The sequence below is a fragment of the Vanessa tameamea genome, chromosome 30 (assembly GCF_037043105.1).
Source record: "Vanessa tameamea isolate UH-Manoa-2023 chromosome 30, ilVanTame1 primary haplotype, whole genome shotgun sequence".
NCBI classification, from domain to species: domain Eukaryota; kingdom Metazoa; phylum Arthropoda; class Insecta; order Lepidoptera; family Nymphalidae; genus Vanessa; species Vanessa tameamea.
In genome coordinates this window covers 5,404,590-5,416,889 of record NC_087338.1, presented here as the reverse complement: position 1 = coordinate 5,416,889, position 12,300 = coordinate 5,404,590, and positions in this window count along the sequence as shown.

Below are 12,300 nucleotides of genomic sequence, written 5' to 3'. Positions count from 1 at the left end.
AAGTTTAAACGAACATTAACTGTATTCCCGTTCGCCGTGATCTCAGCCACGTGTCGTTTATTAAAATAAAAAAGTTGTCATTTAACAGAAAAGTCGCTTCCGAATTTTATACATAAAATACGTTTGATATTAAATAATTGCTTTATTAAACAATAATTATATTCGATAGATTCGTTGTAAAGTGTAACACCAAATTCGAGTTATATATTTATGTAGATTTAACGAACTCGGGTCAGAAAGAAATCAAGTCGACGTTATCTGTGGTCTGGTGCTAAAAGGACCAAAGTGCATTTGAAGTGAAACGAAAAACACATTTCCAAAAACAATAGACTCAATAGTGCTCAAACGTCTTAAGCTTTAATCGTATACCAACACTATAACGCATAAAGGCATATCTATCTATATATATCTGTTAGTCTTTCACCGAATCCCTGAGTCGAATTTGATGAAATTTGCCAACACCTCCAGCTAAAGCGCAAGCGAAGGCGCGGGTCCCAACTAGTTATATGGCGACATCAGTTCGTTCGACATACGACCTTCTAGCACCAGGACACGCATAGTATAGCTATATGTAATAAATAAATCGACGATTGTATACACAGATTCGTATTTTGTACTGTAACGACTCGTTTGATGTTTAGCGTAACGCGTTTAACGTTTAAATGTGCACGTTGGTAGCTCCTCGACCATGTTCGTATTATATTTTCCGATGCTTCTATATGCTGTGTGTCCACGATCGGAGCTGCTTCGACAGGATTAGTATTGTCGCTTTGTCGCGTGAGAAAGACAAGGTAAATCGTGCTCGGTTGCGTTCGTTTTGTTTAAGGATGGTGGAATCGTCGACGTGGCGTTATCTGAAGGTACCGTCGATGTTACGTGCGGGGATTAAAGGATAGAAAGATACTATTTTAGACCAAAGGAGCCAGCTCATTGTAGCTGACTCTAAACAGCGCTTGTTTTGGTTGATTATACAAACGATCTGTTTGTATGTCTGTCTGTCTGACGTCTTCTCTCGGGCATAAAACTGAACCTTTTTTAATGATATTCGGTATGACGCAAGCTTGAACTCCTAGGAAAGACATAGGCCAATCCCTAAAACGCGAGTGCAGCCGCGGGCGTCAACTAGTACCAGATAAAATTGTATTTATAAATTAAATTATCCACAGTATTAACAAAATAATAATATGTGGAAATCACACGGGCACAGAAAAAAATATTAGAGGAGACGGTATACATGATCAGACAGACCTTTATTTATAAAACTGGCTCCTATTTCAATCAGAACCCCTCATCGTATTTAGTATCTTAAGAGAAAGATTTTTAATGTCGGATGAATATGTATGTAGAATTTGGTAAGGGCGACTACATACTGTTACCGCCTCGATGCGATCGGTCGTGTTCGTAAATACGATGACAGCCGATGCGTAATATCTATTCTGAGGTCCCGTACTATCCGTAAGCTAAACGAATCGTTAGGAACACAATAACCGAGCTTTGATCATGTCAAATTGGCTTGCAGCCCGCGTAGAACACCGTCACCACCGAAACGTCTGCAGCGGTAGCACGTTAGGCTCGTACACAGGTCCTCGTGGACACACCGACCACGGCGCCATCGACTACCGATAATGTTGTAGTTCGCCTTATCGCACATTTTTTAATTTTTCTACAATCTATGCGAATGTCGTAAGTATTTAGGCTGTGACGTCATAACAAAACAATATGGCGTGTACTTATACACATAAATTAGTAAGAAGCTGTAATATTATTAAACTCGTAAAAGCGTTCAGAATAACGGAGACCGTCACGTCACAATCGGGGATGGCTTACGTTTGCTTTCAGATTATGAAACAAAAGGTCGGGAGCGCTCGGAACGTTATAGTGAAGCGATAAAAGCGAATATGAACAGAAAGTGTCGGCACTTTTGACGAAGTAACAAAAAGACAGACGTACGTCGTACGTCGTTTCGTTCCGGGAACGCTTTCGCGCACGCCATCGTCGTTATGTTTCACAAACCGAGCGCTGGCCAATATACTGTGGAATTCGTAAATGGTATTAGATTCGAGAATGCGTTCAGAGCTGACGCCACACGAAGTCCAATATGGCGGACGAGAACCGGTCCGTCTGTAAAGGGTTTCGCAACTGAGTAATGCCTGTGCGTTAATTTGTTTCGTAAACGATTAATCCGATACGACTCGCCCTTCCCATTGGTGGAAAAATTCTCAGTATCGGCTCGGAGTCTAAGTTCACAGTGAACTCTGTCCGCTTGTATCGGATTCGCCATCCCATTCGTATTGTGATGCGTCGCGTGCCAGCCAGTAGTCCGCGTATATGACGTGTCTGCATGTACTCGAAACTTTAAATAGCTATTTTTAGCGTTCGTGCACGTTGGACCAGATGATGGTTTACACAACATTTTTACACGCATCGCAACGCGCACCCGGCATCAGCTGGTTTATGTATATTTATATATAGATTAGCACGTGTAAACATTCGTATCAACGGACGTAGCTTAAATAATTCTAAAATATTAAACAATTATATTAATATTTTTTCACTAATTAGGCTAAACGATCGGAATTCGACACTTGCATGAGACGTTATTACCTTTTTGTTTATTTAAATAATTATGTTAACAAAATTATAACTTATCACTTGAACTTACAGACATTACAATATTTGACTCGATGAAACGTCTTCATTTAGTCCAGATATCTACGAATCGATTGAAGCGTGTTTAACGTTATAGTGAGTTTAGTGAGTTGAAGTGGGACTTGAGGACTCACTCGAATAACTAACTTATATAATGTAATCGTTTATCGCTTGTGTGGATCTAAGTTCGCCACGCGAACTTAGATCCACACAAGCGTGTGCACGTAATTACTGCACCGAGTACTGATAACAGAGAAATGGAATCGTGCAAGAATAATGGCAGCAATTTATTATCCACTTCGATTCGATCTTAGTTGTATTTGTACTGTCATCAAAACCGTTGCATAAAATTTCATTATAAAACATGAAGTAAATTAATATTACAATTAGAAGAAATCACAATAATAATCGAGTTTAAAAGCAAGTTTTGTATGTCATTTGTAAAACAATATATTTGAAATAATATATACTCGTATTGCATGCTAGATTGTACCGTCAGCAACAAAACGTGTACGAAATTTCGAACTTTTATTTAAATTTGTGTGTAATTTATACGCACTAGAGATAAATGAAAGCTTGTTAAGTAAGCGCTCATTAATACATAGCATTTAATGTTAGCATCGGAAACATTTTTTCTCAAACTTAAACTTGTGGCATTAAATTAGGTACAAATTAATATTACTGTCGGCTATTCGATATACATATCATGTTCGTTGCTTGACGAGAGCTGATTGATCAATCTATCAGTCGTCAATCTAAAGGAATTGATTCATAAGTGTCCATTTAATTAGTAGTAATGAAAAGTGAGCTAGTGGAAATCATCAAAATTATAATTTTCTCATGTAAAACACGAAGATGTTTAGAGAGTGCGTTAAAGTATTGCGTGAGCTGATATTGGTTTCACTGTTACTGATAAAGAAAGAGGATCGTCTAAATAATTCTCTTTAAAATGACGAAATTAGATATGTCTGTTATAAGTTTTAACAAAAAAATCGACTGTTCTGGGGGGATTGAATTTATAAGTAATTCTATTTTTGAAAAAAAAACCGCAATTTTTAATCTGTGCTGATATTAAAGCAGTTTCACTCTCCCTGTTGGAGGTGCAGGCCTTCTGATAGGAGTGGTCTCAACTTTAAATGTATCTGTGAAAGGAATCAATGATTTTTTATTATTCTCTAAACATGGAGGGGGCAGGTGTCGTCTCGAAAGTCACCAAAAAATCTCACGTAACATTATAACGCACCCTAACATCAGGGCTCTCGTAATTAACAGTTAATATTCGTTTTCCATGCAGGTGTCGATATAATACTACCTAATACCTCATTAAAGCAATACTAGTACTACAAGAAATGATATCGTAAATTTATATAAGCTACGAGACGGACGGACGGACGTAGGGATTAGCATTATTCGTTTCGTTATGTGTAGCAAGCTAGATTTAGCGTTTATGAATTGATTTCCGTTTCATAAGGTGAATAAATAGTGATTTAATGTATTGTATGTCGTGCTATACTAACTAGAGTTCGTGTCGAATCTGAAATCTTTAAGATTTTTTAAAATATATCGTTAAGAATACTTACAAAGTTATAATATCGAGTTTAGATGTATCGCTCTTTGATGAGATGTAGAGATCGAAGGCAGCGGACGTTTGTTAGTTACGTAGAGACAAGCTGCGAGCCCCCTCGAGCTGGACGTCCCCAGTTTATTCGACCCCCGGTCTGGTAACAAGTTGACATCGATCGATTCATTGTTTGTTGAGTAGATTCCTCAAAAAATTCTATTAAAGTTTGAATATTTAACATTTGTTGTCAGTACACATGTTTAACTTTATTCCATTGGCAGAAGGGGAGAAGATAAACGAACCTTAGATTTACATATTCCGTGCGGTTAGCTAATAGCTCTGCTATATTGTACACAACAGACAGTCTCGATTATATCTTTATTTATAATACAGCAACTATTTGCTTCCAAAGCTCCTGTTCGTCAACATACAAAAATGCCTTTTTTTTTCAAAGTGAATATCACAGATCCTTCTGTCTGTAAAGGCTGTAAAATATTGTACCCAGAGCTCTTTCGTATCAGAAGGTAACGTCTGAAATGCGTAACTAATGAACAGTCAGCCTGCCTGCCTAGTCTAACTGAAGTGCTATTCAACCCGTACTGCTACTAAATAACCTATATAAAAATTATATAAAATTTTTACAGTGATAAATTATCATAATAAATTAACCGTAATCGATAACTTAAAAATCGCTTTAAATTAATATCGTAATTAAGATAAGAGTGGAATTTAATGCGTAATTCTGTCCAAATGATGTCATGTAGGCTACATCGTTTCACGGTACCCTAAATACGGATCCCGGTAAACCTAGTCTCTATGACGCCTTTGAAAAATCATTATTCTAACACACACACACAAAACATCTATGAATAAATTTATCTATCGAAGTGTACACTATCAAACAGAATGTCGACTATACTTGGGCTATTAATATTATTAAAAGTTGATTCAAATAGTCTCTAAGATCTAGGTAACGATTATTATTTTGTGCATTTGATTATTTTTTTTTTTTTTATTAGTTTCGTTGATTATTTTTAATCTGTTGATTTTTTTAATAAAATTATACTATAGAGTAGAGTAAATTTAGAGAAATGATTTAATTGAAACTTATAAAAAATGTTTGACCTTAATTCCGTTGACTGTCTGAAACGGATGAATAATATTAAGACGATAAAAAAAATACTTCTTTTTTTATGTTGTTGACGAAAACCAATCTTCTGTGACCGTAAAATTTTAACTCGAAATTAAATTTTGAGTTTGTTTTTTTCGATTAGTGGATTGTTTACTTGGAATAATATTTAAAGTTTAAATGTTAAGGGGAATGTACTGTTTTGTACTAAAATAAGAGCTTTTGCTTTGTTTGCTTGTATCGAGGACGAAAACGAAATATAGCAGTCTGCCATATCGTCGGCGTCATTATAAAACGATTCTAACACTAACTTGGCGTATGTCTTAAAAGTAAATATGGCTGAAAAGAATTTAGGAATCGTAGATTTATGATCACGTCAGCGATATCGCATCGTCGAATGGGCGGAAGGTTCACTCGTACGACTGTACGAGTCTTTATATAGTTTGTAATATATTTATATCAAATAACAGACAAATTAAACTTATATACTCCAGCTTACGTTACATAAAAAGGATCTTTTGTTTTTTCATTTTTTTTTTTTCATTTTCCCACGTATGTCGTGTTTGTGTAATTTTAGTATGTCTGTTGATTAAAATTTTATAATTTTGAAACGTTCGTTAAATTCGTGTGATCTTTAAGCTAGTAATTAGATTAATTTCCTTTTATAAATATATTTGTAAATGAAATATTTTATGTAAACGATGAGTACATATCGACTGCGCCGCGAGTCGTGCGAGTTGGGTACGAAATGGAGAGTCGCTTGAAGCGGAAGAAACGGTCGCAGTTGCTGTGTCTCATTTGTACAAAGTTTGTTGTTTTAAATTTTTTTTTTTTCTAGTTATAGAATTTGTATATTGTAACAAGTAGAATGTATTAGCTCCACGCGTTACTGACTTAGGTATCATTTGTAAAGAATATTGCTGAGAAAAAAATATACCATTGACCGTAAAAAAAATGATTGACGGCGGTTAAAAAAAATATTTTTCGATAAAGTCAGTGCATATGTTTTTGAAGGCGGTTGCTCGTTTGAAAGATGTTGTAACACAAGAAAAGAGAGGCTTGTGGTTTAGTTTGTTTTCTTTTGTAAAAAAATGGCCGTTTAAAAAAAAAACGTGACCGCCAAAATAAATCGTTTCCAAGTTTCTCGATGAGACGTCACTCGCAGCTTCGGCTGTTTTTACAGGTTTCGAGGGTTCTAGGAGGGATTGAAGATTGTTCTGGAAGAATTCGCCAAGTCTATAAAATACATTATACATAGCTATATATAATATATAAAGCTTCTAATATTTTTGAGTGGATAAAAGTTTAAATTGAAATTGGTTCCTACATCAAATGATTCTTGATTCATATCCAATCTTTACTAATATTATATATGCGAAAGTAACTCTGTCTGTCTCTCTGTGATTCTTTCTCGGCCCAACCGCTGAAACGATATCAATGGAATTTGGCACGGAGAAAGCTTGAACAAGATCTTACAAGGAATCTTGAATCAAATGTTGCCACTCGTAATAAAAATACAAAATGAGCTTCTAAAATTCGAAATAATCGGCTCATTTTAAATATCTATGTTATACTGAGTTGCACGTATTTTATAGACATCAAGAAGAATAAGGAATATTCGATTATCAAAAGAAGAGAAGATTTTTGAAACAATAAAATTACTGTTGTCATTTATTTTTCTAACGCCTGACCATTATGAATTTGTCAGGGTGACCTTAACACATACCCACCCAGAGAAAGAATGCAAGTCATATAAGAGTCTCCATGTAAGGAAAAGCGACTGTTATGACAAACGCCCAAATAGTAGCTCCAGCACGCTGGAACCCGCTTTAGGAAAAACTTTTTATAAACATTCCTATTGGTATCGACATCACCGTAGAAATAAACAAATACTGCTCAACTCACTGAATATTATAAGAATTCGTATTAGAACTAATTCCACAAAGTCGAGTTACCTAAAGCGGGTTCCAGCGTGACGGAACTCCAGATAGCTATTCCGCATGGACGCTTTTTCATGTGCTTTGGTTTATTATCTGGAGCGTGAAAGTAAGAAGTATCTTGTATAGAAACAGTGTCCCGCAAAATACATGAAATTTAAATTGCAATACGATGTTCATATTATTAAAAGGAACATTAATAGTCCGTAGAGTCAAACGAAATTGTAGAATGCTTACGTGCTCCTGTGCCTGTGTCTCGTTGCCAACTGCTTTATTACTATATAGGGCCCCGAATATAAGTCTTCTAGTTTTATGTTATTCTTAGCCTGCCTCCACATAACTAACTCAATCTCTTTTTTTTTATAAATATTTTTCACCTTGCCATCGACTTTATTAAAACGCCTTATTACGTTTAGAGTCTGTTGGTTCCGTTACGTGGTTCAGGGTGGTAACATCGCATACTGGCCTTCCATAACGTGCAAACATCAAATCATACGGCTTAAAACCAGTAGTATCATTTATATCCCAAAATAGTCTGTTAGACCAGTTATTAGCTGTTCCACTAGGGTCAATGACGCGTAGGGCATTCAGTATCACGCGATTAGTGCGTTTATTAGTTAGTTACTTGTCCGTCGGCACGCGGTCACGTAATTGCATTTAAATTGTTTGGCAGTAACAATATTTTAAACAATATCTACTAGTAAAAGTCTAGAGGCGCTGGTCCCTATCTTACTTGTAGTTCTTCTTGATAATAAAATAACGCTTACTTGTCGGATCGGAATGAATTTATTTAAAAATGTGTCAGCATATACACAAAAACTTAAAATAGAATTAACCAAGAAGATATATATAGATACATAGCATATTCACAATTTGTTTGTCCAAAGAAAACGCTAACATTCCTACCAATAAAAACGAATACGATTTGAAAATGATAAATGTCATCATTAAACCAATTCAAGGTTATACAATTAATGTTGAAAAATTTTTAGAAATTAAATTACTAATTAAATGTTGGGTTTTTCTATCAACGATTTGTAGGAGCGAGACGGATGAGCGCTATATACGCTTGCCCGTTCTCGCGCGATCTACACGAAATGCAGTATTTAGTTTGACTTACTCGGAGCGCATCTCTGGACGTCGACGGTTGTTTGTAATTATAATGTAAATCCTTCAAAAGCTTTACCATGATCAGTTCCTACTCCATCTGGGAAATGATACAATGCAAAAAATATTTTAAGCATTCTAATGGCTTATACCAAATTTAATGTCCGAATTGACTCCGCGATTAAACATTTCGAGAATGCGTCAGTAATAAGTAGCCGAGATGGCCCAGTGGTTAGAACGCGTGCATCTTAACCGATGATTTTGGGGTTCAAACCCAGGCAGGCACCACTGAATTTTCATGTGCTTAATTTGTGTTTATAATTCATCTCGTGCTCTGAGGTGAAGGAAAACATCGTGAGGAAACCTGCATGTGTCTAATTTATATAACATATATTCATAGCCTTTTTTTATTTTACAGAACGGCCTTAAATGGTCGTTGACATGTATCATTCGAAATGGTTCATTTAGTTTAGGAATTAGATGTAGCTTTCCTTCAGTTTTGCCAAGCTCCTCCTTCCCATAATCTCAATTTAAACAAGATGTAATGTTCCTTCGAATAAACCGTGACATTTTCGGAAACCGAAAATCGAATGAGTTAATCAAATGAGTGCAACGTTTTAACCCTACGTGTCCTATCTCATCAGGATGCAATTGCATAATTTTCCACCTAGCTGGTCCAGACAATACGCGTCCACCAGTGTGCCTCTTCCGGTACAATTAACCTATCGTCTAGCAGCACATAATTATTAACGATACCGGGCCTAATGACCCGGTTTTCAGTTGGTCCATAATATTCTTCAATTTATCATCCTGATATTGAACGGTATAAGACCAATCAGTAACTTCGAAGCGATTAATTTTTACAGCTTCAATTGGAATTCTGCTTAAGGCGTCTACATGTTTCAAGCTTTCGCCGGGTCCATATTCTACGCTGATATCATGTTCCTGGATTAATAGCCACCATCTCGCAATACGGGGAGGGAACCATTTAACCAGACCCTCGTTTACATCGAGTTTTTTGTTTTTATAAGAAATTATTTTTTTATTTATTTGGAAAGAAACAAAGCGTTATTATATTTAGCTGATATTTTAGGAAGTAAGCCACCTGCGTGTATTAATTATATATATATATCATTTTTCATAAATTCAATGACATTTTTAAGTTTTTTTTTACTTTAAATAAATATTCTACTGATGGATTTTAATTTTCCATTGCCATCAAATCATCATAAAACAGAAAAAATATTTTACCCAAGCTCCGGGAGTTTATTTACCATTTACTTATATTTAATTTAATTAATTCACTGCAGAGCTGAGAATACAATTATTATATATTAACTACGAGAGAAGTTGCAATTACATCATGTATTGAATTTACAATCTTGTCTTCCAAGGTGTTCTAGATGTAAATGAACCCTGGATAGATCGGCCGTTTTTTACCGTCTACTGAAAGAAAAATGAAATTTGCATTTATAGTAAAAAAAGTAAAGGCCGGCAACGCACCTGCAAGCATTCCGGTGTTGCAAATGGTCCATGGGCAGTGGTTACTTTCTATCGGGTCTGTGGCTACTTTGTCAAACAAGTCATAAAAAAGGTCAGATTCTATGACTTACTCAAACTATGTAAAAAGTTTTGACTAGTCGCTCGTCTACTCAATAGCAACAATTCCCGCTAGATTATACTTTATTAAAATAACTAAATCAATTTATTTGGTGTTCAAGAATTCTTTAACGATAGCAACACAGACCGAATATGCGGTTACGAAAGTCGCCACTGCAGACTGTACTGATGAGAAAGGAAAACGTAGCTTCGTTGTCTTGTAGTTCAAGTAAGGTAATTAGAAATAAAAAAAGCTTTATTAAAACATAAATATTTATTAACCTACTAACATTACCTGTAACGTATCACAATGTGCTACATTTAAGTTTTTAAAATAAGTACAGCCCAGAAATGCCACAGAACAAAAAAATACATTCGTAATTCTTGAAATAAAAAAATACATTTTTTGTAATCATTTAAACACCTGACGGCACAAACGTTCGGATATTTGAAACGAAAAAAAAAAATTCCCAAAATATTTTTTGTTCAACTTCCTTCGGCACATGTCTAGCATTTACATAATTATTTCTACAAAATTGACATTACTTAGTACAATAACAATGGAATACATGAAAAAACAGTAAAATTTACTAGAAAAATTGTTTTTGTTTTTTTTTCGAATTATTTATCTGTAAGAAAAATTGAGAGAATTTATTATCTGTAAGAAATAAATGTAAATAGTGTTTCAAGAGCAGTGACGTAACAATTGTTACCAAAATGGCACAACGCCAAGCAACATTCGACTCCCTTAAGGGTGTATACTCAATATCAACTATATGTAATATAATTTCAAGTCGAAGTTGGATCAAAAAATCTAAGTTATATTGTGCATACATCTCCTCTGATTCGATTCTTTAAATTTAGTTTACATAACACGTAGGTTATATGAACTGTAAGCTTTGTTACGCCACTGAGCAAGAACAGAAAAGCTATGGAGTATAAAATGGCACCAAATATTTATATTTAAATACTGTTTAACATTATTACTTATATAATATTAATTGAAGTTTACATGGAGATTAAAATTAAAATATTATTTCGGCAGTCGTGGATAAAATCAATTATTCATCAAGTTTAATAATTAGAAACATTATACGATATCTTTACAAAACATCAATAAAATTCGTATCCCTAACAAATATATCTGTATTGTTAACTAAAAAACATATTCGTAAATTATGTATTTCAATAATAAATTCGCTAAAACATCCGATTGGAAAAATACTGTTTAAAATACAAAATATTACTTAATTACGTAATTATAGTAAGTTTAATTTAATGTATATTAAAATTATAATCGAAAATAATAATTAACTATTTACTTTATTTAATAGTGGAAATGGATGTTCGGTATTTTCGGACGCTGAGAGAATGTGTCCTGGCAGATCCGTGACCCAACGGAGGAATCGACTTTAGACGGCGAAGAATTTACTATGATGAGTGATGTCATATTACTATAAATGTTATAAATTTTATTTACGTCATCTGTTTATGTGTGTCAGTTGTGACTTGTGACCAACTGACGGACATTAATAACTCATTCCCTTAGCGGCCGGATTAAATACTTAGTAAATATCTTCCTATAAGTTTGTATATAACATCTAAATAAGCACCCTAGAATGTTTTTATCGATACAATTTTGTGTTTTCCCACCGGGTATCGGTATCGACCGATAGATGACGCTGATACATTTTAAATGATACCTTTACTCCGGCGCCCGAGTTAAACGACCTCGAGGCGAAGTACCTAGATTTGCTGTGAGCCAAACAGTTAAAGCCTATATAATAGATTTGACGTCTACTAATGGACAAAGCTACTCGTATATACCTACTAGAAATCTAAAATGACTAAATGTTGCCAACTTTATAAGGATACATTGATTTTGTGCATCTACGTAACATTATAATTGACTATACCAGTTTTGATAAGAATTTAAAGTCAAAACTGTCACAAACAAACGTATTTTGAATTTTTCAAAATCTGTAAAAGTTTATCGAAAGGCGTCAGAGCAAAAGTTAAAATGGACAAGGCTGTCCTTAATCTTGAGTTCGTCCTGTTATATTAATACATTGATAAGACACTTAGCTACCTGCATACGGCTTCTCACTGGGACACTTCACTTGGTTTCGCGTGCTCACTTAACAATCCTAATTTATTAATACCGCATTTAAACATTCGCTCGAGTCGCGAGGCGAATCACGAACACGCATATGTAAATATTATTTTTATATCACCGCCTAAGACATACATATTAAGATGTAAGAAACATTAACAATTCCTTACATCGCTATGCGCCACAAAAAACCCGGTTGTGGCTT